The sequence below is a fragment of the Rhinatrema bivittatum genome, chromosome 10 (genome assembly GCF_901001135.1).
Source record: "Rhinatrema bivittatum chromosome 10, aRhiBiv1.1, whole genome shotgun sequence".
Classification (NCBI taxonomy): domain Eukaryota; kingdom Metazoa; phylum Chordata; class Amphibia; order Gymnophiona; family Rhinatrematidae; genus Rhinatrema; species Rhinatrema bivittatum.
In genome coordinates this window covers 12,298,348-12,322,516 of record NC_042624.1, presented here as the reverse complement: position 1 = coordinate 12,322,516, position 24,169 = coordinate 12,298,348, and the positions used below count along the sequence as shown (strand labels likewise).

The following is a 24,169-nucleotide window of genomic DNA, read 5'->3' as shown; positions in this document are numbered from 1 at the left end:
TCCAACAATAATTTGTTTACTACACAGTGACATAAACCTTAATTCCCTATTTCTTATCTTGCTCCTTAATTTTATTAGTTTCTCTCTTCTTATCATTAATTCAGAGAAACAATTGATTTTATTTCTCTTAAACTGTTTTTATATCCAGAGACACTTTACTTTTGTTTCTGCTCTATCATCTATTATTTAAAACATCTGAAGCTATCCTTCATTTATCTCATTTCTCTTTCTAGCACTTGGAGTTCATTTTGGACTTTATTCAAATCCTGGATTCATGTTAGCTTCCAAATAATTAACTTAAAATCGCAGCATGTATATGCAGGATCCAAGACACTGCTAGGGACTCATGGAGTATGCAAGTCACTTTTAGAGCCAGGCCTATTTTCATAAGGCTTATATTGTTTCAAAGTACTTTTGCTTTCATTTATTAAACTTCAGTGTAACATCATGTTTAATTTATTTTCTGTCCTTTCACTCAGTTCTAGGATTTAAAAACACTGCAGCTCAGCAGTTTTTAAATTTAACTGACATATATTCTTAACTTTTTCAGTCTTCTTTTATCAAAAGTATACTTTTCAATCGCACTCTCACTCACTTTGCTTCGGTGTTTACTGAGGAGGATGTTCCGGAGAAGGTTTTCTTGGGTGATGATTCAGATCAACTGAACCAAATCACGGTGAACCTGGAAGATATGATAGGCCTGATTGACAAACTGAAGAGTAATAAATCACCTGATCCAGATAGTATACACCCCAGGGTTCTGAAAGAACTAAAAAATGAAAATTCAGACCTATTTCAATTAATTTGTAGCCTATCATTAAAATCATCCGATGTACCTGAAGATTAGAAGATTGCCAATGTAACCCCTATATTTAAAAAGGTATCTAGGGGTGATCTGGGAAACTATAGACCAGTGAGCCTGACTTCAGTGCTGGTAAAAATCATGGAAACTGTTATAAAGAAGAAAATCACAAACATTTAGATAGACATGGTTTGATGGGACATAGCCAACATGGATTTACCCAAGGGACGTCTTGCCTCACAAAATTCCTACATTTTTTTGAAGAGGTAAATAAACATGTGGATAAACCAGTAGATGTGGTGTATTTGGATTTTCAGAAGGTATTTGAAAAAGTCCCACATGAGAGGCTCATAAGAAAACTAAACATCATGGGATTGGAGACGTTGTCCTTTTGTGGTTTGTTAATTGATTAAAAGACAGGAACCAAAGAGTAGGATTAAATGGTCAGTTTCCAATCTTGAAAAAGGGAAACAGTGGAGTGCTTCATGGATCTGTTCTTGGACTAGTGCTTTTTAATATATTTATAAATGATATAGAAAGGGGTATGACAAAGGAAGTGATCAAATTTGCGGATAACTCTAAATTATGCAGAGTAGCTAAATCTCAAGCAGATTGTGATGGATTGCAGGAGGATCTTGTGAGACTGGAAGATTGGGCTTCCAAGTACAGATGAAATTTAACATGCAAAGTGATTCATATAGGGAAAAATAACCCTTGCTCTAGTTACAAAATGTAAGGTTCTATCTTAGGAGTTACCACCTAGGAAAGAGTTCTAGGCGTTATAGTGGATAATATATTATTTATTTATTTATTTGCTTTTATATACCGACATTCGTTGGTGTACATCACATCGGTTCACATTATAACAGGGTAATAGTCTGACGGAGGGGTCGTACTATTTTTACATTGTAACATTAACTTATATGTAGGAACATTTTTACATTGGAACATAGAGACATTACTTTGACATTGCAACAATTATGCATTACTTTATACATAGTAACCTTTATATATTACTTAAACATAGTAACCTTTATACATTGAGGCTTTCTTGTAGTATCTGTGAGACAAGGAGAGGGTGGGGGTGGGGAGGGAAGGGGGAGAGTGTGGGAGGGGGGGGAAGAGGAGTTAGGTCGCAAGTTGGTAGGCTTTCTGGAACAGCCATGTTTTTAGTTGTTTTTTGAATGTTTGGTGGGAAGGTTCCAGTCTGAGGTGAGAGGGTAGCTGGTTAGAGATGTGCATTTGTTTATCACGAATTAGGCAATTTCAATGAAATAGCCTACTTCGTCCTGGTTCGGGGGACCTGAACCCCGAAACGGATTTTCCCCGAACTTCAGGAAAAATGTGTTTTTCGGGTTAGTGCGGGGGGGGGGGGGGGGGGTGTGAGGGGCACATTTATTAAAAAAAAAACCCACCCCAACCTTTCAAATTGACTTTATTACAACCTCCCCCCCACCATCCCGATCCCTCCTCAAAACTTACTAAAAGCCTTGGTGGTCCAGTGGGGTCCTACAAGCGATCTCTCCCTCTTGGGCCGTCTGGACGTCAGGCCTGCCAGTAATCAAAATGGCACTGGTGGCCCTTTGCCCTTACGATGTGACAGGGCTACCGGTGCCATTGGTCGGCCCCGTCACATGGTAAGAGCAATGGATGGCCGGTGCCATCTTAGAAAATGGCATGGGCCATCCATTGCTCCTTCCATGTGACAGGGGCCGAACAATGGCACTGGTATCCCCTGTCACATGGCAACGGCAAAGGGCTACCAGTGCCATTTTGATTCCTGGTAGGCCTGATGGCCTGAGAGGGAGACATCGCTCACGGGACCCCGCTGGACCACCAGGGTTTTAGTAAGTCTTGGGGTGGGATCGGGATGGTGGGGGGGTTGTAATAAAGTCAATTTGAAGGGCTGGGGTGTTTTTTTTTATTCGTTTTTTTTTTAATTCGTTTTTTCCAATCCGTTTCACCAAAAAACGACCCATGGGAAAACAAATTTTTCCCACGAAGCGCCCAGACCGAAACCCAACTAGACAAAGAAAAACGAAGCTCATCTCTATAATACATTGACATCATCAGCTCAGTGTGCTGAGGCAATCAAAAAGCAAATAGAATGTTAGGAATTATTAGGAAAGGAATGGTTAATAAAATGGAAAATGTCATAATGCCTTTATATCGCCCCAAGGTGAGACCACACCTGGAATACTGTGTGCAGTTCTAGTCACCACATCTCAAAAAGTATATAGCTGCACTGGGGAAAATGCAGAGAAGGGTGACCAAAACGATAAGGGGCATGGGACAGCTGCCCTATGAGGAAAGGCTAAAGAAGTTATGGCTTTTCAGTTTGGAGAAGAGACAACTGAGTGGGTATATAATAGAGGTCTACAAAGTCATGAAAGGACTTGAACAAGTTAAAGTAAATTTGTAATGTACTCTCGCAGATAATAGAAGGACTAGGGGGCACTCCATGAAGTTATTTATTTATTATTTATTTAATAGCTTTTATATATCATCATTAAGTAAGTTACTATCATAATGGTTCACAAGAGGGTACATAAAATGTTATTAGGTCTTTACTAAAAACAGTTAAAGTGCCAAAATCTAAAAATCAATTACAAAGCTTCATTTAATATAACTAACTTCAAATACTATATTATATTCCTAGACACTTCCATAAAATCTAAAATATCTAAAACATTAAAAAATTAAAAATTATAAGAAAGATAATAAACAAATACTAATACAAGTCATGACCCTATTTCTAATACAAGTCATGAACCTATTACTTTTCTTAGGAGCCTTTCATTTCTTGTTTTCGTTCTCATTGCCAAATGCTTGTTTAAAGAGCCAGGTCTTTAACATACCTTTAAATAATTTGTAGTTTCTTTGAACTCTTAACTCTAATGGCTTAGCATTCCACAACTTATGCCCTGGTAAGGACAGAGCTTGGTCTCTAACCTGCGTCAGTCTTGCTGTTTTCATTGAAGGAACAGTTAATAAAGATTGATTTGTAGATCTAAGATTTCTTTGTGGCATGTGCAGGCGAAGAGTGGTGTTAAGCCACTCTGCTTTGTCATCATAGATGAGCTTTTGTATCAAACATAGGGCCTCATTTTCTAAAGTACGCAGGCCTGTGATACTTTAGAAAATCATGCTAATGGAGGGCGGGGGGTCGAAACAGGGGGCGGTCCTGCGCTGCCGATTTCGCATCCAATAGCGCCACCATAGAAGGTGTAGTTATTGGGCGTGAAATAATCAGCGAAAAGGCCCTTACCTTTTTGCTGTCGGCGCCGTCTTCGTGGAGTCGGCCCCAGTGACGCCCCGACTCCTCCTCTTCAGGGGCCAACTTCACCCGATTTAGGTAGCGTAGGCATGTGCTACCTTCGCTAGCTATCGGAGGCTTGCTCTGTTAGCGCAAGCCTGCGATAGCCTTAGAAAATAAGGCCCATAGTGCTTTATATTGAATTCTTTGATCATTGGTAACCAGTGAAGATCTGCCAATGTAGCTGTGATATGATCCCTTTTTCTCTTCCCTGTCAATACTCTTGCCGCAGAATTCTACAGTATTTGAAGTGGTCTCAATCTAGCATCAGGTAGTCCCAATAATAAAGCATTGCAATAATTGGTACTTGCAAATATGAGTGTCTGTAATACTGTTCTAAAATTAGCAAATGTTAACAGAGGTTTCAATTTTCTCAAAATCATCAATTTAGCATATCCTTCTCTTACTTTAAGGAAGATGTGTTGTTTCATATTTAATTCTGAATCTATAACACTTATTTTGCACACTTTTTCTGCTAAATTCACCGACTGATTATTTTTTAAGCGAATTAGTTTTTCTACTGTATTCATATTTTTATGTTCTAAATGAAGGAATTCTGTTTTATCTATGTTTATCACTAATTCGATTTGATTCAACAATTGTTTTATTATGTCAAGATACATATTAGCTAATTTTAGTGTTTTCTCTATAGTATCGTCAATTGGTAAAATTAGCTGAATATCATCAGTGTATATATAATGCACAATCCCCAATCCTGCAAGCAACTGGCAGAGTGGCAATAAATGAATATTTAAAAGGGTCGCAGACAGAGCTGATCCCTGTGGCACATCCATATGCAAATTTATTTTCTCAGATATTGGGGCGGATTTTAAAAGGGTTGCACGCGTAATATATGTGTGTAACCCTTTTAAAAGCCTCCTGCGTGCACCGAGCCTATTTTGCATAGGCTCGGCGATGCGCGCAAGCCCCGGTACGCGCATATGTCCCAGGGCTTGAAAAAGGGGGCAGGGCGTGGGTGGGGCTGGAGCCTCCAGGCAAAGCAGCCATTTGCCGCTGTGCCCAGGATCGCGGGTCGGCCATCGACGGCGCATGCAACCTACACCTCCCCAAAGGCAGGTGCAACTTAAATATTAAAGGTAAGGGGGGGGGTTAGGTAGGGGAAGGGAGGGGAAGGTGGGAGGCAGAGGGAATGGAGGTAGGCTGCGCGGCTCGGCGCGCGCAAGTTGCACAATTGTGCACCAACTTGTGCGCAATTTTATAATATGCGGCTGCGCGCGCATGTTATAAAATCGGGCATAGATTTGTGCGCACCGGGTAGCATGCACAAATGTACCCCACGTCGGCTCCTTTAAAAATCTGCCCCATTTTATTTTTTTTTATTTGCGCTTGGTAAAATCTATTTCTTATATATGTTTTAAACCAATTTAAAGTTTTGTCCTGAATGCCTATATCCATTAACCTTTTAATCGAAATTTCATGATTCACTGTATCAAACGCTGATGATAAATCCAGTAAAACCAGAATGTAATGTGTACCACTGTCAAAACCTCTCAGTATTATGTCAGAAAAAGATAAAAGTAATGTTTCTGTACTATAATGTTTACGAAAACAGTGTTGTGAGTAATATAAAATATTATTAATCTCCTAGTGTTCCGCTAATTGCTTTTGTACTGTTTTTTCGATCAATTTAGCAAGAAATGGTAGATTTGATACTGGTCTGTAATTGTTTAATATTGATGAGTCTAAGTTTTTCTTCTTTAGTATTGGTTTGATAACTGCCACTTTTAAAATATCTGGCATCGTACCTTCGTTTAGCGATGAGTTAATGATGCTTGCTACTGCAGGAGCAATTACAGCTGCTACAATTTTCAGATTAGTTATGGGTATGTTGTCTAACATGTGAGGGGCGGGATTCATATTTTTTATTAAAGATTCTACTTCCATACTTGACACTTCCACAAAGGTTGACCACTTTATTACATCTCTCTGACACATGTTTATTTCTTGTTTTACTGTCTTGTTAATTTTGCATCTTAAATTTACTATTTTCTCATTGAAACAGTGAGTTTCGGGAAGATTCTGTGAAGAACTATTAGAATCCGTAACAAGATTTTTCACAATGTTAAACAGCGTTCTGGAATTATTTCCAAATTTTTCTATTTTCTTACTATAGTAATTCTTTTTCGAGTTTAGAATGATTTTTTTATAGGAAGCCAGGCAGATTCGATAATTTGCTAGATTATTAATTGATTTATTCTTTTTCCATTCTTTTTCTTTATTTCTCAGTTTCCGTTTGTGATCTCTTATTTGCTGGTTATACCATGGATTTTTTTTTTGACCTCTTTGATACATATGGTTTTCATAGGATTGATTTTATCGGCTATTATAGTGGTCATATCTTATGTTCTTGTTTTCTTATGTTTACTATGGGGAAGATTTTCATAGATGCTTGCCCATGTGCACTCACTTCCCGACGAGCACACATGGGTGCACTGATTTTATAACATGCGTGCATGCATGTCATAAAATCAACGGGCCATGCGCACTAGGGATGTGAATCGGGCTTCGGACGATTGAAAATATCGTACAATATTTTCAAAATCTTCAGAAATCGGGGGCTCCCCCAAAACGATAGGAAAACCCCACAAAATTGTTCGTGGGGGTTCTCTTATCATTTTGGGGGAGAGCAGGAAAAACGGCACACAAAAATAACCCCTAAACCCACCCCGACCCTTTAAAACTAATCCCTTAGCTTCCCCCATCCTCCCGACCCCCCAAAAAACTTTTTACAGGTACCTGGTGGTCCAGTGGGAGTCCCAGGAGTGATCTCCCGCTCCTGGGCCGCTGCCACTAATCAAAATGGCGCCGATAGCCCTTTGCCCTTACCATGTGACAGGGTATCCGTGCCATTGGCCCCTGTCACATGGAGGGAGCACTGGATGGCCGGCACCATCTCAAAAAAACACCCCACTATTGCTTGTATCCTGAATCCTTGCCTGAAACTTCCAAGTTCCTGAATCCTTGTCTGAGTTGTCCAAGTATCCTGAGTCTTCCAAGTCTTTGAGTCCTCCATGTATCCTGTCTTCGTCCCAGTCCTCCTGTATCCTGTGTCTTCGTCTGAGTCCTTCAACTATCCTGAGTCTTCCTCTCAGTCTTCTAAGTTCCAAGTCTCATCTTGTTCCTGCCCTCAGCCTCCATCTGGCCTTACGCACTCATTTCCTAGCGGCGGGTCTGGAAGGGCTATTGCGTGGCTGGAGGGCTACTCCTGAGAGCAGCATTGCATTGCTGGATCTCACTGGTGAATGTAGGTCCAGTGGAGGATTGAGCCTGTCTTGTTCCAGTTCCTGACGTTCTTTGCCTTGTTTTCTGTCCAGCCTTGTTCCTGCTCCACCTGTGCCTGTACATACTTACCTCCCACGATGTGTCTTGGGGTTCCTCCCTGAGCCGTCCCATGGCCCAAGGGCTCACAATCTCCCAGGAGCAGATGACCGTGCCTCCGCATCCTCAACAGGATTCGAAGGCCCTGTGGTTACAACACATTTATTCTGCACTAGATGCTACAAATAGCTACAACCATGCTGTTACAAATAGTTTATTGATATTTCCTCTAGGAACTTGTCCAAACCTTTTTGAAACCAAGCTATATTAATAGCTTTCATTACATCCTCTGGCAATGAATTCCAGAAATTAATTATGTATTGAGTAAAAACATATTTTTTCCTATTTATATTTATTTATTTATTTATTTTTAATTTTTATATACCGACATTCTTACATCCGATGTAAATCATACCGGTTTACATTAAACAGAATAGCAGGAAATAAATGTACTATTTAGTAACTTCAATATATGACCTTGTCTTTGTGCTTTTTGAAAGAGTAAATAATCAAACTATGTTCACTGTTTCCATTCTGCTCATTATTTTATAGACCTCTATCATATCTCCCCTCACTCTTCTCTTCTTCAAGCTGAAGAGCCAAATGTGTTTAGTCTTTCCTCATAGGGGAATCATTCTATTACCTTTATGATTTTGGTCACCCTTCTCTGTTACTTTTCTAAAGCTGCTATATCGTTTTTGAGATGTGTAGTGACCAGAATTGCATACACTACTCAAGATGCAAAGGCATTATGATATTCTTAGTTTTATTCTACATTCCTTTCCTAATGATTCCTAGCACTCTATTTGCTTTCTTAATAATTCTTAGCATTCCTAGCATTCTATTTCCTTTTTTGGCTGCTGCCACACTTTGAGCAAAGGATTTTGACATATTATCCGCAAAGATGCCTAGATCATTCTCCTTAATGGTGATTCTTAATGTGGAACCTTGCATTGTGTGGCTGTCATTTAGATTGTGCTTCCTTAAGTGCATCACTTTGAACGTGTTCACATGAAATGTCCTCTGCTATTTGCATGCCCAGTATCCCAGTCTTGCAAGATATTCTTATAATTTTCCTGAATCCTCTTTTTATTTAACTATTTTGAATAATTGTGTATCGTCTGTGAATTTTATCACCTCACTTGTTCCCATTTCCAGGTCATTTATAAATATGTTAGAAGGCAGTGGGCCTAGTACAGATCCCTGAGGTACTCCATTATTCAACTTACTCAACTGAGAAAATTGACCATTCAGCTCTAAATTGTTTTCTATCTTTTAACAAGTTCCCAATCCACACTAGGAAACTTCCACCTCCATCCCATGACTTTTTAATTTCCTCAGAAGTGTCTTATGACAGACTTTGTCAAATCCATTCTGGAAATCCAGATACACTATATCAATTGGCTCACCTTTATCCTCATGTTTATTTATGCCTTCAAAAATTGTAGCAATCCATGTTGGCTCTATCCCATTAAACTATTACTATCTATATGTTCAATTTTTTCATTATGATAGTTTCAACCATTTTGCCTGGCACTGATGTCAGACTCACCCATCTGTAATTTTCTGGATCACAATGTATTGGTGCATTAGGGTTTTTCCTTCAACTTTTTGTTGTCGATATTAAAAAAACATTTTGATGTATAACTCTAAATGACTAGTTTTGATATTTTCAGCCACTTATCCAGCAAAATTATAGTGAGATAATTCATTATCCTGCTATAATTTAGCCAGATATAAAATAAATATTCCATGGGCGTTCATAAGAACACAATGTAAGATTTCCACAAAATATCCTGTTTCCAAAAGTGGCAAATCCAGTTCACAAGTAACTGACAGGATCCCAAAGGATAGATAGTTTACATGATGCTTATCTCAAACATAAGCAATAGATTTCTGGATCTCCAACTTTATAATGGTTTATGGACTTTTCTTCCAGGAAGTTGTCCAAACGTTTTCAAATGTAGTTACACTAACAGCTTTCACCACATCCTCTGGCAATGAATTCCAGAGCTTAAATATGTACTGAGTAAAAAAAACTATTTTTTTCTTATTAGTTTTAAATGTACTACTTAAAAACTTCATTGTGTATCCCCTAGTCTTTGTAATTTTTGAAAACTTTAACAACCAATTCACATTTGCTCTTTCTACTCCACTCATTATTTTATAGACTTCTATCATATCTCCCCTCAGCTGTCTCTTCTTTAAGCTGAAGAGTCCTAACCTCTAGTTTTTTTTCTCATAGGGGAATCATTTAATTGTCCTGTTAACTTAGCTGAATTTTAGATATATCCAGCTAAGTAAGCCAGATAACTTTACACCTGCTTCAGAGGTTTAAAGTTATCATCAAAGATAATTGTATTTTTTTTTATTTAAGCCTCAAGTCTAAAATGTTCTTTTTCACCAAGGTATACTTCTGATAAGTACATCTTAGCTGTGTCATAGAAACATAGAAATGAGGGCAGAAAAGGACCAAATGATCCATCAAGTCTGCCCAGCAAGCTTAAGGTAGTTTCTGCCGGGCCATGCATGATACCCAATGTTTCTCTTAAGGGTAACAACTGCTTCTTAGTGCAGTTATCCCCAAGCCTTATGATAACCCATAAACATTTACTGCTAGCAACATTTTCAGAGAGTGCTGCTTTATGTGCTTTGCTTATGGACTTGGCTGTAGAAGCAGGTCCTGTGTTTTGGGGTTTTTTTCCCTTATGTCTGTGCATCAGTTCCCCAGTATGTAAAAAGGCGGGGCCCCTGTTGGTTGCTATCTGAATGCAGTTCCCCCTTTCCCCCTGCTGTTGAAGCAGAGAGCAATGATGGTTTCATCAACGGTATTAAGGCTTATTGGTTAAGGGTAGTAACCGCTACACCAGCAAGTTACCCCCATGCACTTTTTTCTTCATTTCCATCCTTTAACCTTTAGGGATCCAGAGTATTAATCCCATGCCCCTTTGAATTCTTTCACAGTTTTGGTCTTCACCATCTCCTCTGGAAGGACACTGCTGGCATCCACCACCTCTCCATGAAGAAATATTTTCTGATGTTGGTTCTCAGGTGTCCTCCTTGGAGTTTCATTTTGTGACTCCTAGTTCTACTTGTTTCTTTCCAATGGAAAAGGTTTGACATTTGTAAATCATTAAAACCTTTCAGGTATCTGAAGGCCTATATCATATCTCCCCTGCACTCCCTCTCTTCCAGGGATTACATATTGAGATCCTTCAACCTTTCCTCATAGGTTTTCTGATACTGACCACACACCATTTTGGTAGCTCTTTTCTGAACTGCCTCAACCCTGTCTCTTTCTCTTTTGAGATAAGAGCTCCAGAACTGAACTTGAGGTGAGGTCTCACCAAGGAGACCTGTGCAAGGGCATCACCACTCCTTTTTCTTACTGGTTTTTCCTTTCTCTATGCAGCCTAGCATTCTTCTATCTTTAGTTATTGCCTTGTCACATTGGTTCACCATCTTCAGATCACTAGACACTGTCACGCCAAGTTCCCACTCTTGGTCTGTGCACAATAACCTCTAAGTAATGCAAAAGGGCCCACTTCACATCCAACCTTCACAATTCCTTGGATTGAGGAATGGAGGAATTCAAACCCAGAAAAGAAGGAAGCTCCATAGTCTGACTCACATGAAAGGAGGAAATCAACTTAGACAGGAAAGAGGGAACCGTTCTCAAACACATCCCTCTAACAGAGATTTGTAAGACGGGCTCCCTGAACAACAATGCCTGAAGCTCTAACACTTGTCAAGCAGAAGATATGGCCACAAAGAAAATCACCTTTAATTTCAGATCCTTTAACGTCACCTGCTTCAACAGCTCAAACGGGGGCAGTCACATAGCCCTCAGAACAACATTAAGGTTCCAAGATGGAAAAGGATTCCAGACTGGGGTACACAAGTGCTTCACTCTCCGAAGGAAATGCGCCACATCCGGATGAACCATTAAGGAGACTCCTCACACCTTACCACGCAAGCAACCTAGAGCCGCTACCTGAATCCACAGGGAATTAAAGGACAACCCTTTGCTGAGACCATCCTGCAAAACCCCCAAAACATCCACCACTGAGGCGTGAGCAGGCTGAACCTCATGCACCTTATACCAAGACTCAAAATCTCCCCAAACCCTGACACATGCCAGGGAGGTAGAGGTCTTCCTGGACTGCAAGAGGGTAGTGATCACCGCTTCTGAATAACCCTTATTCCTCAAACGTTCCCTCTCAAAAGCCAGGCCGCTAGACAAAAGCAATCTGCCCCTTCGAAACAAATGGGGCCTTGATGTAGGAGATTTGTCAGGAGGTGAAATTGCAGGGGTCCATCTACTGCTATATTGACCAGATCCATGAACTACGGCCACCTTGGCCACTCCGGAGCGACGAGAACATCATCTCCCAGATGAATCTCGATGCGACGCAACACTTTGCCAATTAGCAGCCACAATGGGAAGATATACAGAAGCACCTCTGATGGCCAAGGTAGGAATAAGGTATCCACCCTTTCCACCCCTGGTTCTCGATGCTGACTGAAGAGCCGCGGGGCCTTGGCATTGCGGAAGGCCTCTATTAATCAAATAAGGAGAAAAGCATCCTCCGACAACCACTCCCTGGGTTCCAGTTGGTGACGACTCAGGAAATCCACCTGAACGTTGTGGAGGCCTGCAATGTGGGAGGCTGCAATCTGATCCAGGTGCAGTTCCACCCAGCTGATCAGCTCCTGGGCTTCCAATGTGACCACCCGGCTCTTGGTACCTCCTTGGCGATTTATGTAGGCTACTGTTGTCACATTGTCCAACAGAATCCTCACAGATCTCCCCCTCAGCCTTCAGAGCCAGATGCACTGCTCTGGTCTCTAGCCCGTTGATGGACCATGAGGCTTCCCGCCCTGACCTCTGGCCCTGCACATATTGCTCCTGACAGACTGCTCCCCAACTGGAGAAGCTGGCATCCATGGTTACCACTATCCAATCGGGGATCTCCAAATCTGTCCCATGGAGCAGCTTGTCCATGAGGAGCCATCAAGAAAGGCTGGAGCTCGCAAACTCTGTGAGAGGAAGCGGTAGCTGAAACTGCTCTGAGACTGGATCTCAACTTGATAGTAAAGCTGATTGTAGAGGTCTCATATGAGCAAAGGCCCATGGAACCAACTCCAAGGTGGATGCCATTGACCCCAGGTCCTGTAAGTAATCCCAGACTCTGGGCAAATGTTTGCCCAACAGCGGGTGAACTTGTACTTGCAATTTAGCAATGCGCTTCTCGGTGAGAAAGACCTTGCCCATTCTGGTGTTGAAAAGCACCCCTAGGAACTCTAAGATCTGGGCGGAAACAAGGTGACTTTTGGCCAGATTGACTATCCAACCCAAGGACCTCAGGAGCTGGAGGACTCAATCCACAGCCATCTGACAGAGGGACTTCAACTTCGCTCGAATCAGCCAGTCATCCAAGTAAGGATGTATCAAGATATCCTCTTTCCGGAGCACTGCAGCCATCATGACTATCACCTTGGTAAATATTCTGGGCACTGCTGCTAGCCCGAAAAGAAGGGCACAAAACTGAAAATGCTTCCCCAGAATCATAAACCTCAGGTACTTCTGGTGGTTGGGATGGATTCCTATGTGTAGGTATGCTTCTGTTAAGTCCACCGACTCTAGGAATTTCCCCTTGTGGACTGAAACAATGACGGAACGAAGAGTTTCCATTATGAAACGAGGGACCTTGAGAGCTTTGTTGACATTTTTCAAGTCGAGTATGGGCTGGAATGTGCCTTCCTTGAGCATTATGAAATAAATGGAGTAATGACATGCCCCTTGCACCTCCGGGGGCACTGGGATAATGGCTGCTACCTCACAGAGGTGCCGGACGGTGTCTTGAACAGCCAACATTTTTCGCTCATATGAACATGGGGAGACCAGAAAATGATCCTTGAGGGGCCAAACAAGTTCTAAAGTGTCGCCTTGACCTATTATGCTTAGGACCCACTGGTCCAATGTGATTTTGGCCCACTCCTTGTAAAAAAGAGCCAACCGGCCCCCTATTACCAGAACTGGGGAGTGGGCCAGCCTCGCCTCATTGAGAAGATTTGGGTCCACCCTATCCCTGGAAGAAATCATCTCTGCCAGGACATCAGCCATGAAAGGACTGGCCCCAAGGTTGCTGCCTGCCTGAGACCTGCCTTGAAGAAGGCCCCGACAATCTGGAGGCCCTAAACTGATTTCCTCAGAACTGGGACCGAGCAGGAAAGGAGCTCTTAAATCTAGGCTTATCCTCTGGCAACTTGTGTACCTTGTTCCCTCCAGGGATTTAATCATGTCCTCCAAGGCCTTGTCAAAAAGCAACTTGCCCTTAAAAGGAACCCAGCTGTGCCATAGATGAAACATCAGCTGACCAGTTCCTCAACCAGAGGAGCCTTCAAGTGGAGACCGCCAATACCATGAACCTGGCTGAGGTTCTGAGCAGATCGACAAGCACATCCATGCTGTAGGTCACCACTACTTCCAGGCGCTCAGCTTGCAAAGCCTCTGAAGCAGACAAGGACTTATCCACCTGCAATTGCTGAACCCAGTGGAGCCCGGTTCTCAACATAAACCTGCTACACATAGCCGCCCACGTTCCAAGAGCCGAGACCTCAAAGATCCTCTTGAGCTTCACCTCCAACTTCCTATCCTGAATATCCTTAAGTGCTTTAGTGACAGTCACCAGAATGGTCTTCTTCTTCGTAACTTTTGACACTGCAGCATCCACCTTGAGAACCCTAAGGATGTCCAGGGCTTCCTCTAGCAATGGATATTTCTTGTCCATTGACCTGCTGACCTTCAGGCCTGTAACTAGAATGTCCTACTCGCTGAACAACAAGGCACTGACTGACAAATGGAAAGGGAAAGACCTAGCTGGACCACAGAGTCCCAACATAACTGGGTCCACTGCACCCAGCGCCATGCTCTCCTGGGCGTCCTCTATGCCCAGGTCCTCAAGAACTATGGGAATAAGAGGGACCAATTCTTCCTTCTAGAACAAGCAGACCACCTTAGGATCATCCCCCTCTACCTCAGAGACCCTGACAAAAGCTGATCTGGATCCTGGATGGCCTGATCAGGGTCTGTCGCCTGACAGTCTGCCTCCCGAGGCTCCTCTGGCACTGCTACAGAAGAAGAATCCTCCACTGGCTGAGACGCTAATCACCTGAGAAGATGGTTAGTTCTGGTGGGCCCTCCTTATTAAGGGTCCTAGGCTTCTTCAGGGCTGAGATCCTCCCCTTTCCAGGGGTCCCATGGGACTTGGCCGCCTTTTGTGGGGAAGATTTAATCAAATGCCTTTTTGCTGCCTTCTTGGCTTTAAAAGCCTTATGCAGCAATAAAACAAAATCGGAGTTAAATGAAGAGGAGTCCGAGCCCCCTCCCCCAGGACCCTCCTCCAATGAGGACAATGGATGCACTGTGTTTTCACCCCCCCCCTCCAGAGACTCCTGCCTGTGGGGATAAGGGGGAAGGAAAATCCCCCTCCTTGACTCACACAGGTACTGCAAAGGTGGCCAAAATGGCCAGCGCGGCAACGGGTCCTCTGAGCTCTTCTGTGCTGGAGCGAGCCTTCCAGACTCCTGGTGAGACTTTGATCGGGACCCAGACGCCATCACCGAGGTGCCCTACCCCCCCAGGGAGGCAGCAAGAACACAGGCCTCCATGCGAAAACCTCGCACATGTGTCCCCACAAGCGGCACAGGCCCCACCACGCGGCGTGAAATCAAGTCAATGGCGCAGCACTGCACTTGGATATTCGTAAACAGGGACAGAAGTGGTGACGAGAGAGCTGACTGAGTAAAAAGAAAGGTGAAACAGGAGAATTCCCACTCCCTGCAGCCTACCTTTGTTCTGAAAACCTCTCATCTTTTTTTTTTTTTTATAAACTTTACTCAAAACAGAGCAGGCTCAAGCTCCCTCAAAGTCTCTTGTCGCAGGATGAGTGAACCTGGCTCCCCAGTATCATCCCGGCTGGAGTGAGCATACAGAGCCACCAACCCTCTGCTCAAGTGCCTCAAATACAGGGTGAGTGGTCCCACCAGGACCTGACCACTCCCTGGGAGGCTGCCGAGACTTCTTCCTCACTGGTGGTAACCCTCTAAGTTGGATATATTGCTGGCTTCTGCCTTATTAGCCTTGAAGAAATCCCACTTCAACTAGGGTGAAGAACAATTTCTTTGATTGTTGCTGGCATTGCCAACCTGGCCAATTTTGGAAACATTTCCTTTACCTGCTCTGCCTTTCCTTGTACCTGACATGGTTGATTTTGTCACTAGGGGTTTAATTAATAATAAAATGATTTTATATTTCTCAGTGGTATTGTAACTGACTGTACACCCACTGACGTATCATGCTAATATGTGTGTGTGTGGGGAACACAGAGACAATACTGCATTGAATGTCGTGTTGTGTGCACTTGTTCTGACACTGCTGATCTTAGTGACAGGCTCCCCAACACAGCCTATTATGCTTCAGTGACTGCACTGCATTCAGTGCTCACCCAGTGCCCACTGCCCATACTGCCCACTGTACAGGCAGACAGAGACAAAGTCAGTAGCAGCTCTGTAAGCAATTCTCCATTCACTGCCAACTCCTTCTCTAAAAGAAGAGAAAAGACAGCAGCACAAGTCTAACACAGAGCCTGGCTATCTTTGCTGACGGGCACACTGACAATCTAAAATGGACAGCGGCCAAAATTTTGTTTGGGAAAAGTTTACAAGGAACTCAGAGAGAGCTCAAACAGCGTCCTTCACAAATAATGTCTTTAGAAGGAACGAGCAGTAAATCTCACTCATGCTGAGTCTTCAAAATCTGGTAAGCAGCAATAGGTTGGAGTGAACAAATGCTTCACTGTGATACATCATCTCTGTTGTCTCCTTGACATCATGTCCATCCTATCCATGTCTGCTGTCTGGCTGCTCTATACTTTGTAACAATTCCCTAACTGTGCACCTGTTGCTCTCCCATTGATTTCTAAGAGGCCATTGACTTTAATGGCTCATAGAAATTATTCATTTCAAAATGAATGAAACAAGGTTCGTTTAATTTGGGGGGGGTCCTTCTCCATTTGTTTCAGGGACTCTCAAATGAAATGAATTGGATCAAATTTGTTTTGGGATACCCATTCATTGTAAACCAATGTACATTCCTAGCTATCACTGATCTTACCAACCCTTTTACATACCGACATGGCTATGGGCAATCATTCTTCCTGCCCTTTCTCTAAAGGCTGCTATTTATAATTGTCAAATAGCACCAGAATGCCTATCACTTGTGTCTCAGCAGCACAGGCATATAGGATTATTGTATGTTTGTGCTATGCTTTCTGGTATGTAAAGACTGTCAAAATAGTTGGAGGACATTGGTCAAAGGGATTTAGCTATGTATCTAAGAATGGACTTTGTCTCTGATTTTCTGCAGTCCTGTAAGGTGATTTTGTGTGCACTGCTGTTTCGTTTTATTTTTCCCAGTTTGCCTTTTTGTTTTTAAAAATGGTGGATTTAAGAGTTGTTCTCAGTAATACAGCTTCAGGCTTGTATTTTATAATGTGAACTGTGCTATCTTTAACTATTCTGAGCCTTTGACATATAATTACTGTTTGCTTTTTTGGTATTTCGTTATATGCTAAGGGATTACATAGTGCTCGTCTAGGAGCATGCAATCTGTTATGAATGCACAATCGCCTCCTCTCGATTTATTTTTAAAAAGAGGGCTTCCGTGACCTCCAAATATCTAGCTAAGTGTTGGTCAGCATTTGCATCAATGAATTGCTAAACATAAATCAGTAAACACGTGCAAAATCAATTAATGTGACAAGCCATGCATAGTGTTTAGTGATGTAAATCCAGCCCGCTGAATATGCAATCGGTTAGACCTTCAATAACATTTACATAGATAAGGAAACTCTGTTTAAAAATGTAAAACATTTATGAAGAAAGGAAACAAATGGCTGGAAAGGTAAATGAGACTGGGATAGAGTATTATCATTGTTCTCTGATATTTAGTTACTAGGAATGGGCATAACATCATTTTAATCTGAAAATCATTCAGGTTTTTCAAACACAAATATATGAAAATCATATGAAAAACGAAATTGTAAAAATGTTAGGAAACAGTATGAAAAGTTAAATATCCTACCACTACTGCTTCATATTGCTCTAGTGCTACTATTCTATGAATCATGTTACAATAATATTCTACTAATCTATTGAGAAAATACCTACCTATCCCCCACAGACAGCATAACAGTCGTACTATACTTAGATACATAAAAATGTCAAGGTTTCATCTACAGTTAACATAATCACTATTTATTAGGGGTGTGCATTCGTTTTGAACTTAAATGTAAAACGCAACTTTTATTTTTTAACTTAAAAAAGTGATGAGGCGAAAACGATCGGATTTCCAACTTATTCAACATAGCTATGTTGAATAAGCTTGGGGGGTCAGGAGGCCCCCCCAAGCTGGCCAAAAGTTCCTTTTGGGCCCAACGAGGGTCCCGGAGCGAACCCGCGGGGAATCACGTGACGCTGCGTCACTCCGACGTGGCGCCGACGTCACGTGCTCCTTGCAAAGGAGTTCAGAAATGGCGTCCTGACTCCCCGCTGGATCACCAGGGAGTTGTGGTAAGTCTTGGGGGGGGGGGGGGGGGATTAAGGTGGGTGAGGGGTTTAAATTTTTATTTGCACGTATGGACATAGACTCAACTTATGGAATTCTCCATATGTCCATATTGACCGCAAATGGGACCCCCTTTCGACTTATGGACTTATGAACATAAACCTTTGCTCTGCACATCCCTACTATTTATTGATATACTGCAAGTTAACTATCAATGTTCAATCCTATAATGGCATACTGCAAGTTACCTCTATTAATGTACAAACCCATAATGTTTGGTTACAACGTTTCAATGTTACACTGTTACATGTTCCAAAGTAAATTAGCCACTTGAACATGTGCACACACATTCAATTGTGCACATGCCTAATTGCGTAAATCATGTTTCTTCCACATAAGCCAGGGTGCATTTGTCCACATCATGACTAGTTTCACCAGTCTGTCCACCAGTTCATTCAGTATTGAGCTAGGTCATCCAAACACCTCTTCTTTAAAGCTTGCACTCCCCCCAGTTACCCTAGACCCTTTAACCCTTTTCTAAATTGCTAGATTTTTTTAATTGTTTTTTACAGATACACATCCTCCATAGGAGAAGTAAAGTAACATGTCAGAGGACCTGGGCACACACCAGGATACATAAGTATTTAAATGCACATTTCTTGGCCATGCCCAACCCAGACCATACATAGACCATGCACCTTTTTGAAATTGAGTGAGATGAGCACTCAGTAGGGAAGTGCATTCGTTTTGAACGAATGCACAATCCGCAACGTATAGGTCCCTATTCATTGCATTCGTGGGTTTCTGAAACGTATGGTGAACCCCTACGAATGCAATGTATCATTAACGAATAAACCCCCCACCCTCCTGACCCCCTCAAGACTTGCCAAATGTCCCTGGTGGTCCATCGGGGGTCCTGGAGCAATCTCCTGCACTCGGGCCATCGATTGCCGGTATTCAAAATGGCACCAATAGCCTTTTCGCTTACTATGTCACAGGGGCTACCGGTGCCATTGGTCGGCCCCTGTCACATGGTAGGAGCACAAGATGGCGCCAGCTGTCCATTGCTCCTACCATGTGACAGGGGCCGACCAATGGCACCGGTAGCCCCTGTGACATAGCAAGGGCAAAGGCTATCAGTGCCATTTTGAATACCGGCAGCCGACAGGCCGAGTGCAGCAGATCGCTCCAGGACCCCCACTGGACCACCAGGGAATTTTGGCAAGACTTGGGGGGTGTTCAGGAGGGTGGGGGGTTGTAGTTAAGTTTAAAGGGTTGGGAAGGGGATTTTTTAAACTTTAATGGGAAACAAATCCCATATATAACTAATGGACGAATCAGGGTCCCCTGAAAACGGATGTAACGGATTTGGGTTCCGACAAATACGAATACCGAATCTAATGTATCCGTCCCTGTTGCATATCCCTAGTACTCAGCAGGAGGTATATGCATATCCAGACAGCTTTTAAAATTCAGTCAGCGTGTGCAAGCTCGACTTATGCACGTATCCCCCAGTTGATGTGCATGCAGGGTTTTTAAAACGCCATCTCAAATTTTGTTAATTCTGCACATTTATTCAACAAAATAACATAATATTTTTGCAAATGATCATCCTGCATTTCAATGCATTCCAGTTTTTTCAGTTAAATTATAGTACAGAAAGCAAGGAGCCTTCAAGTTGTTCTCACTTTGGGGTAGATTTTTAAAGTTATGTGCGGACGTAGATTTGTTCACACAACCCGGCGCAAACAAATCTATGCCCAAGTCTATAACATGCCTGCGCTGCCGCGCGCATGTTATAAAATCCAGGGTCGGCGCGTGCAGGGAGGTGCACAATTGTGCAACCTGCATGCGCCGAGCTGAGCAGCCTGCCTCTGTTCCCTCCGAGGCTGCTCCGAAATCAGAGAGGCCTCGGAAGGAATTTTTTTCCGCCCCCCCCCCCCCACCTTCCCCTCCCTTCCCATACCTAACCCACCCCCCAGCCCTAACTAAATCCCCCCCCCTACCTTTGGGCAGAAAGTTACACCTGCCTGAGGCAGGTGTAACTTGCGCACGCCAGCGGGCTGCCAGCGCACCATTCTCCAGCCTGGGGGCTGGTTTGGAGGCCTCGGTCATGGCCCCGGAATGCCCCCGGGCTGGCACCATGCCCACAGCCCCGCCCCTGGAATGCCCCCGAATGCCGTGCCACCCCCCACACACCCCTGATACGCCCCAACACCTCCCAAGCAAATCCCTGGGACTTAATGTGTGTCCCGGGGCTTTGCGCGTGCCAGCAGCCTATGCAACATAGGTGCGCGAAAATCTGGCTGGATTTACGGGCATAGGGATTTTCAAATCTTCCCCTTTGTGTTTTCCATCTGGTAGAATCAGATTGTAGAGCAAAAAACTTCTCTGTGTATCTGCAGAGGGAGGAATAAGATGAGGATATAGTTCAAAGGTCCCAGAAAACAGCCACCTATATGCAAAGCTTTGATCCTAATTATTTTCACAGAACCTTTGATCTTAGCCTTTACTATTTCTTATCATTTCCTATGCATGGATCTAAAATATTTAATCCGAAACACCAAGAGATTTCACACATATATGCTAAGGAGCACATAAATACTAAGCACTGGGGATCCAAGATGGCATCATAACTGAGCCATGGTGAGCGTCCTGATATATTTTGCCTGATTATATAGAGATTTCTTCAACAAAATTCCACATTCGGGACGAAAAAGACGGGCAAGGGTGAGGGGCCAAATAGAAGCCCCAACTGTGATACCGGTGGTTGGCCCGATGGACGCCCATGTGATAACTAGACTTACCCAACCGGGAAGGCAATCGAGGGAGGGGATCCAGGAAGGCATTGGTACAACAGATCACCTCCAAGATTCAATAACATCAATATCTCCAGTGTTGAGAACGCCACCAGAGAACCCCGCGGTGATGAAAGAAATCCAGCGGGGGAGCTCTCTGGCATGGGATGATGAGCTCAACATACCTGGAAGTTCAGGATAGGTAACATCAGATGAGACTGCGTTGGAGATCAAAGTGGTTGGTGACTCCGGTGAGATTGCAGTGGGAGGAAAGAGGCAGTTGGAGGCCGAATCAACTGTGTAAAGGATAAAAGAACTTTTACAAGTCAAGACAACTCCGATGGTGAGACCGGCAACCTTTTCTCTTGAAACAAAGTTTTACTAAAGTTTTACAAAGTTTTACTAAATGAAAATATTTCCTTACAACTAACTCCTTTGATAAAAAAAAAAAGGTAGCTGAAAATAAGTTATATATAAAAAAGAATACAAGAGGAAAATATAAATAAAGATCATGTGACAATCAAAACAAAGAAATGTTGGGAATATGAGTGATCAATATTTATCAGTAATTAAGGAAAATCAACTTCTGGGAAGAAAGGTGGAGAATTTGGAAAACCAATTGCGAGGAAAAAATTTAAGACTGATAAACTTTCCTAAAGTGCCACTGGTCTTGGCTAGAGATATGTGGAGTAGGTATGCGATAGGAATATTGAAGTTCTCCCAATATACACTTCCACCATTAACTAGAGTATATTATACACTGGCAATGAGATTAAAACATAGTGAGAAACAGGATTTTCAATCTTTAACAACTTTGAATGTATCAGAAATCCTGGAATCGTCAGATACAGAAGTAGCTCAACCATCAACTTTAATTGTATCATTCTTACTAGACACTGATAAAGATTTGGTAATAAAATAGTATTTTCGTAATAAAGAATTGTTTCTACAGATGAAAGTGCAAATATTTCCTGATGTAGCAAGAGACACCCAAAAAAGAAGATGACAATTTTTAATTATGAGACCTCAGTTATTACAAATGGGTGCCATGTTTAAATTAAAATTTCCATGCAAATGTTGCATTGGATATGAAGAGGTTAATTATATATTTTTCTGTCCATCACAGCTATCAAAGTTTATATCTGATAGAATTTCTTTAGCTCCCACTGACGATAAGCTTGAAACTGCAATACCTCAATAATGCTGTAAAAGTTCTCTAAAATGATTTTGTAAGTCCAAAAGCTATATTGCCTTAATAATTTCTTTATTATTTGAGCCTTCAAATGTGTTGAGGATCCACCATATAGTGGACTTGTTGCAATGACCATAACATTTTTCTTGGAGTATATTGATTATATATTTCTTGTGATTATATTAATGTTAAATGAATGTTGTTGTAAAGCTCCTTGCTAATAAGTATTTGCTTGTCGGTATTTGTATAAATGTGCAATAAATAAAAAAGAAACAGAAACATTCTAAGCTCTGTGGTGGACATGTGCTCAGGGCTCAGGAATGTTAAAGATACCAGAGACAATGTGAGAAGTAATACCAAATAATGGCAAAGGGGAGATGGTATGACAGAGATAAGAACAGTATAAAGTTTTGGTTAAAACAAAGGACCATTTGACTGGCATCTTTTTTCTGCTACTTTGCAGGTAGCTAGCATAGATTCGATCCCAGTACCTTTGAATCCATTGTACTTTATTTGCTTTTAATAAGATTCTGTAGTTGTTCCTTTACTCCTCTTGATAATAAAAATTATTTAATTGTAAGAAGGCTACCTAGTTGTTTATTTACTAAAACCCTTACTTCACACCCATGACTTCCGTACTGTCATTCAGGCCACCCTCTCCTCTAAAATGGACTATTGCAACTCCCTTCTCCTAGGTCTTCCCTACTCCACCATAAAACCGCTTCAGATGCTCCAGAATGCTGTAGCGAGGATCATCACAAATGCCCGCAAATCACCCCCATCCTTAAAGACTTCCATTGGATCCCAATCCCCTCACACATCCTCTATAAAACCCTTACCATTATTCATAAATCCATCTACAGACACAATTCTAACTGGCTTGATGAACCATTCCACTTTATAGTCTCTAACCGCCCCACCAGAGCAACCCACAAAGGAACTCTCCATGTGCCTTCCCTCAAGAAGGCACAACTCACCTCCATGAGGGATCAAGCCCTCTCTATTGCTGGTCCTACCCTCTGGAACTCTCTACTCACATACCTCAATTTACTCCTTGGATGCAGTGTGTAGGGATGTGCAGAGGGACGCCATACATTGCATTTGTGATTCGGATTCGTCGGGGAGCAGATACGTTGCATTCGGCCGTATGGCGCCCAGATGCGTTAAAACGGCGATTTCTATTCGTGTCCCAGCTAAAATTAAAATTAACTACAACCCCCCACCCTCCTGACCCCCCCAAGACTTACCAAAACTCCCTGGTGGTCCAGCGGGGAGTCCGGGAGTCATCCCCTGCACTCTCATACCCTCGGTGCCGGTTTCATCATGGCGCTGATAGCCTTTGTCACAGGGGCTACGGTGCCATTGGTCAGCCCCTGTCACATGGTCATCGGCGCCATCTTGTGCTCCTACCATGTGACAGGGGCTGACCAATGGCACCGGTAGCCCCTATGACAAAGTATGGGCAAAGGCTATTGGCGCCATTTTGAGTACTGGCATTAGATGGCCGGAGTGCAATGGCTACCGGTGCCATTGGTCAGCCCCTGTCACCGGTTCTTACCTTTTCGCTGCCAGCGAAGTTTCCACAGCGTCTGCCCCGACGCCACCCCCGACTCCTCCTCTTGCTGTCCCAACTGTGCGATAGAGATACAAAAAGATCCCCTTAAGTAAGCAATGCAAACAGTTGCCAGAATGCAATGAAGAGTTAGCAATAGTAAGTAAGCAACAAGGAGAGCAAATACTTCTTTTGCAATTCCCAGTCATTACAGCAGAAAGCTATAAGGCAGAGAATAGTGTACTTAAAGTACAACTTGAGTCTGCCAAGAGAGCCCTGCAGCAAACTGAGGCAGAACTTTATGAGTTAAAGCAAACTTTTGGGATTAAGGGAGTGAGCAGATTTCATTAGTTAATTAACCACAAATCTAAAACTATTTCTAATGTAATTGAAATCTGTTTTAAGCTATTGTGTGGTCCAAGAAAACAAACCGGTAGCCATCACATGGTAGGCACTGGATGGCCGTGCCATTGGCCGACCATCCAGTGCTCCTACCATATGACAGGCGCCGGCCAATGGCACGGATACTCTGTCACATGG

The 24,169-nt window shown here is 42.7% G+C and overlaps 1 long non-coding RNA gene across 2 annotated transcripts in view; it reads right to left on the bottom strand.

Annotated features, from left to right (window-relative positions):
* LOC115100198 overlaps positions 1-24,169 on the bottom strand; it is a 332,354-nt gene that overhangs the window by 86,638 nt on the left and 221,547 nt on the right. Inside the window, exons 1-3 of one of the 2 annotated variants that reach the window (XR_003858992.1) lie at positions 23,636-23,710; positions 21,071-21,181; positions 596-682 (exon numbers count right to left, since the gene is read on the bottom strand). This is a non-coding gene — a long non-coding RNA (uncharacterized LOC115100198). Of the gene's footprint in view, positions 1-595; positions 683-21,070; positions 21,182-23,635; positions 23,711-24,169 lie in introns of those variants that run through there. The other variant, XR_003858993.1, reaches the window with a different exon arrangement.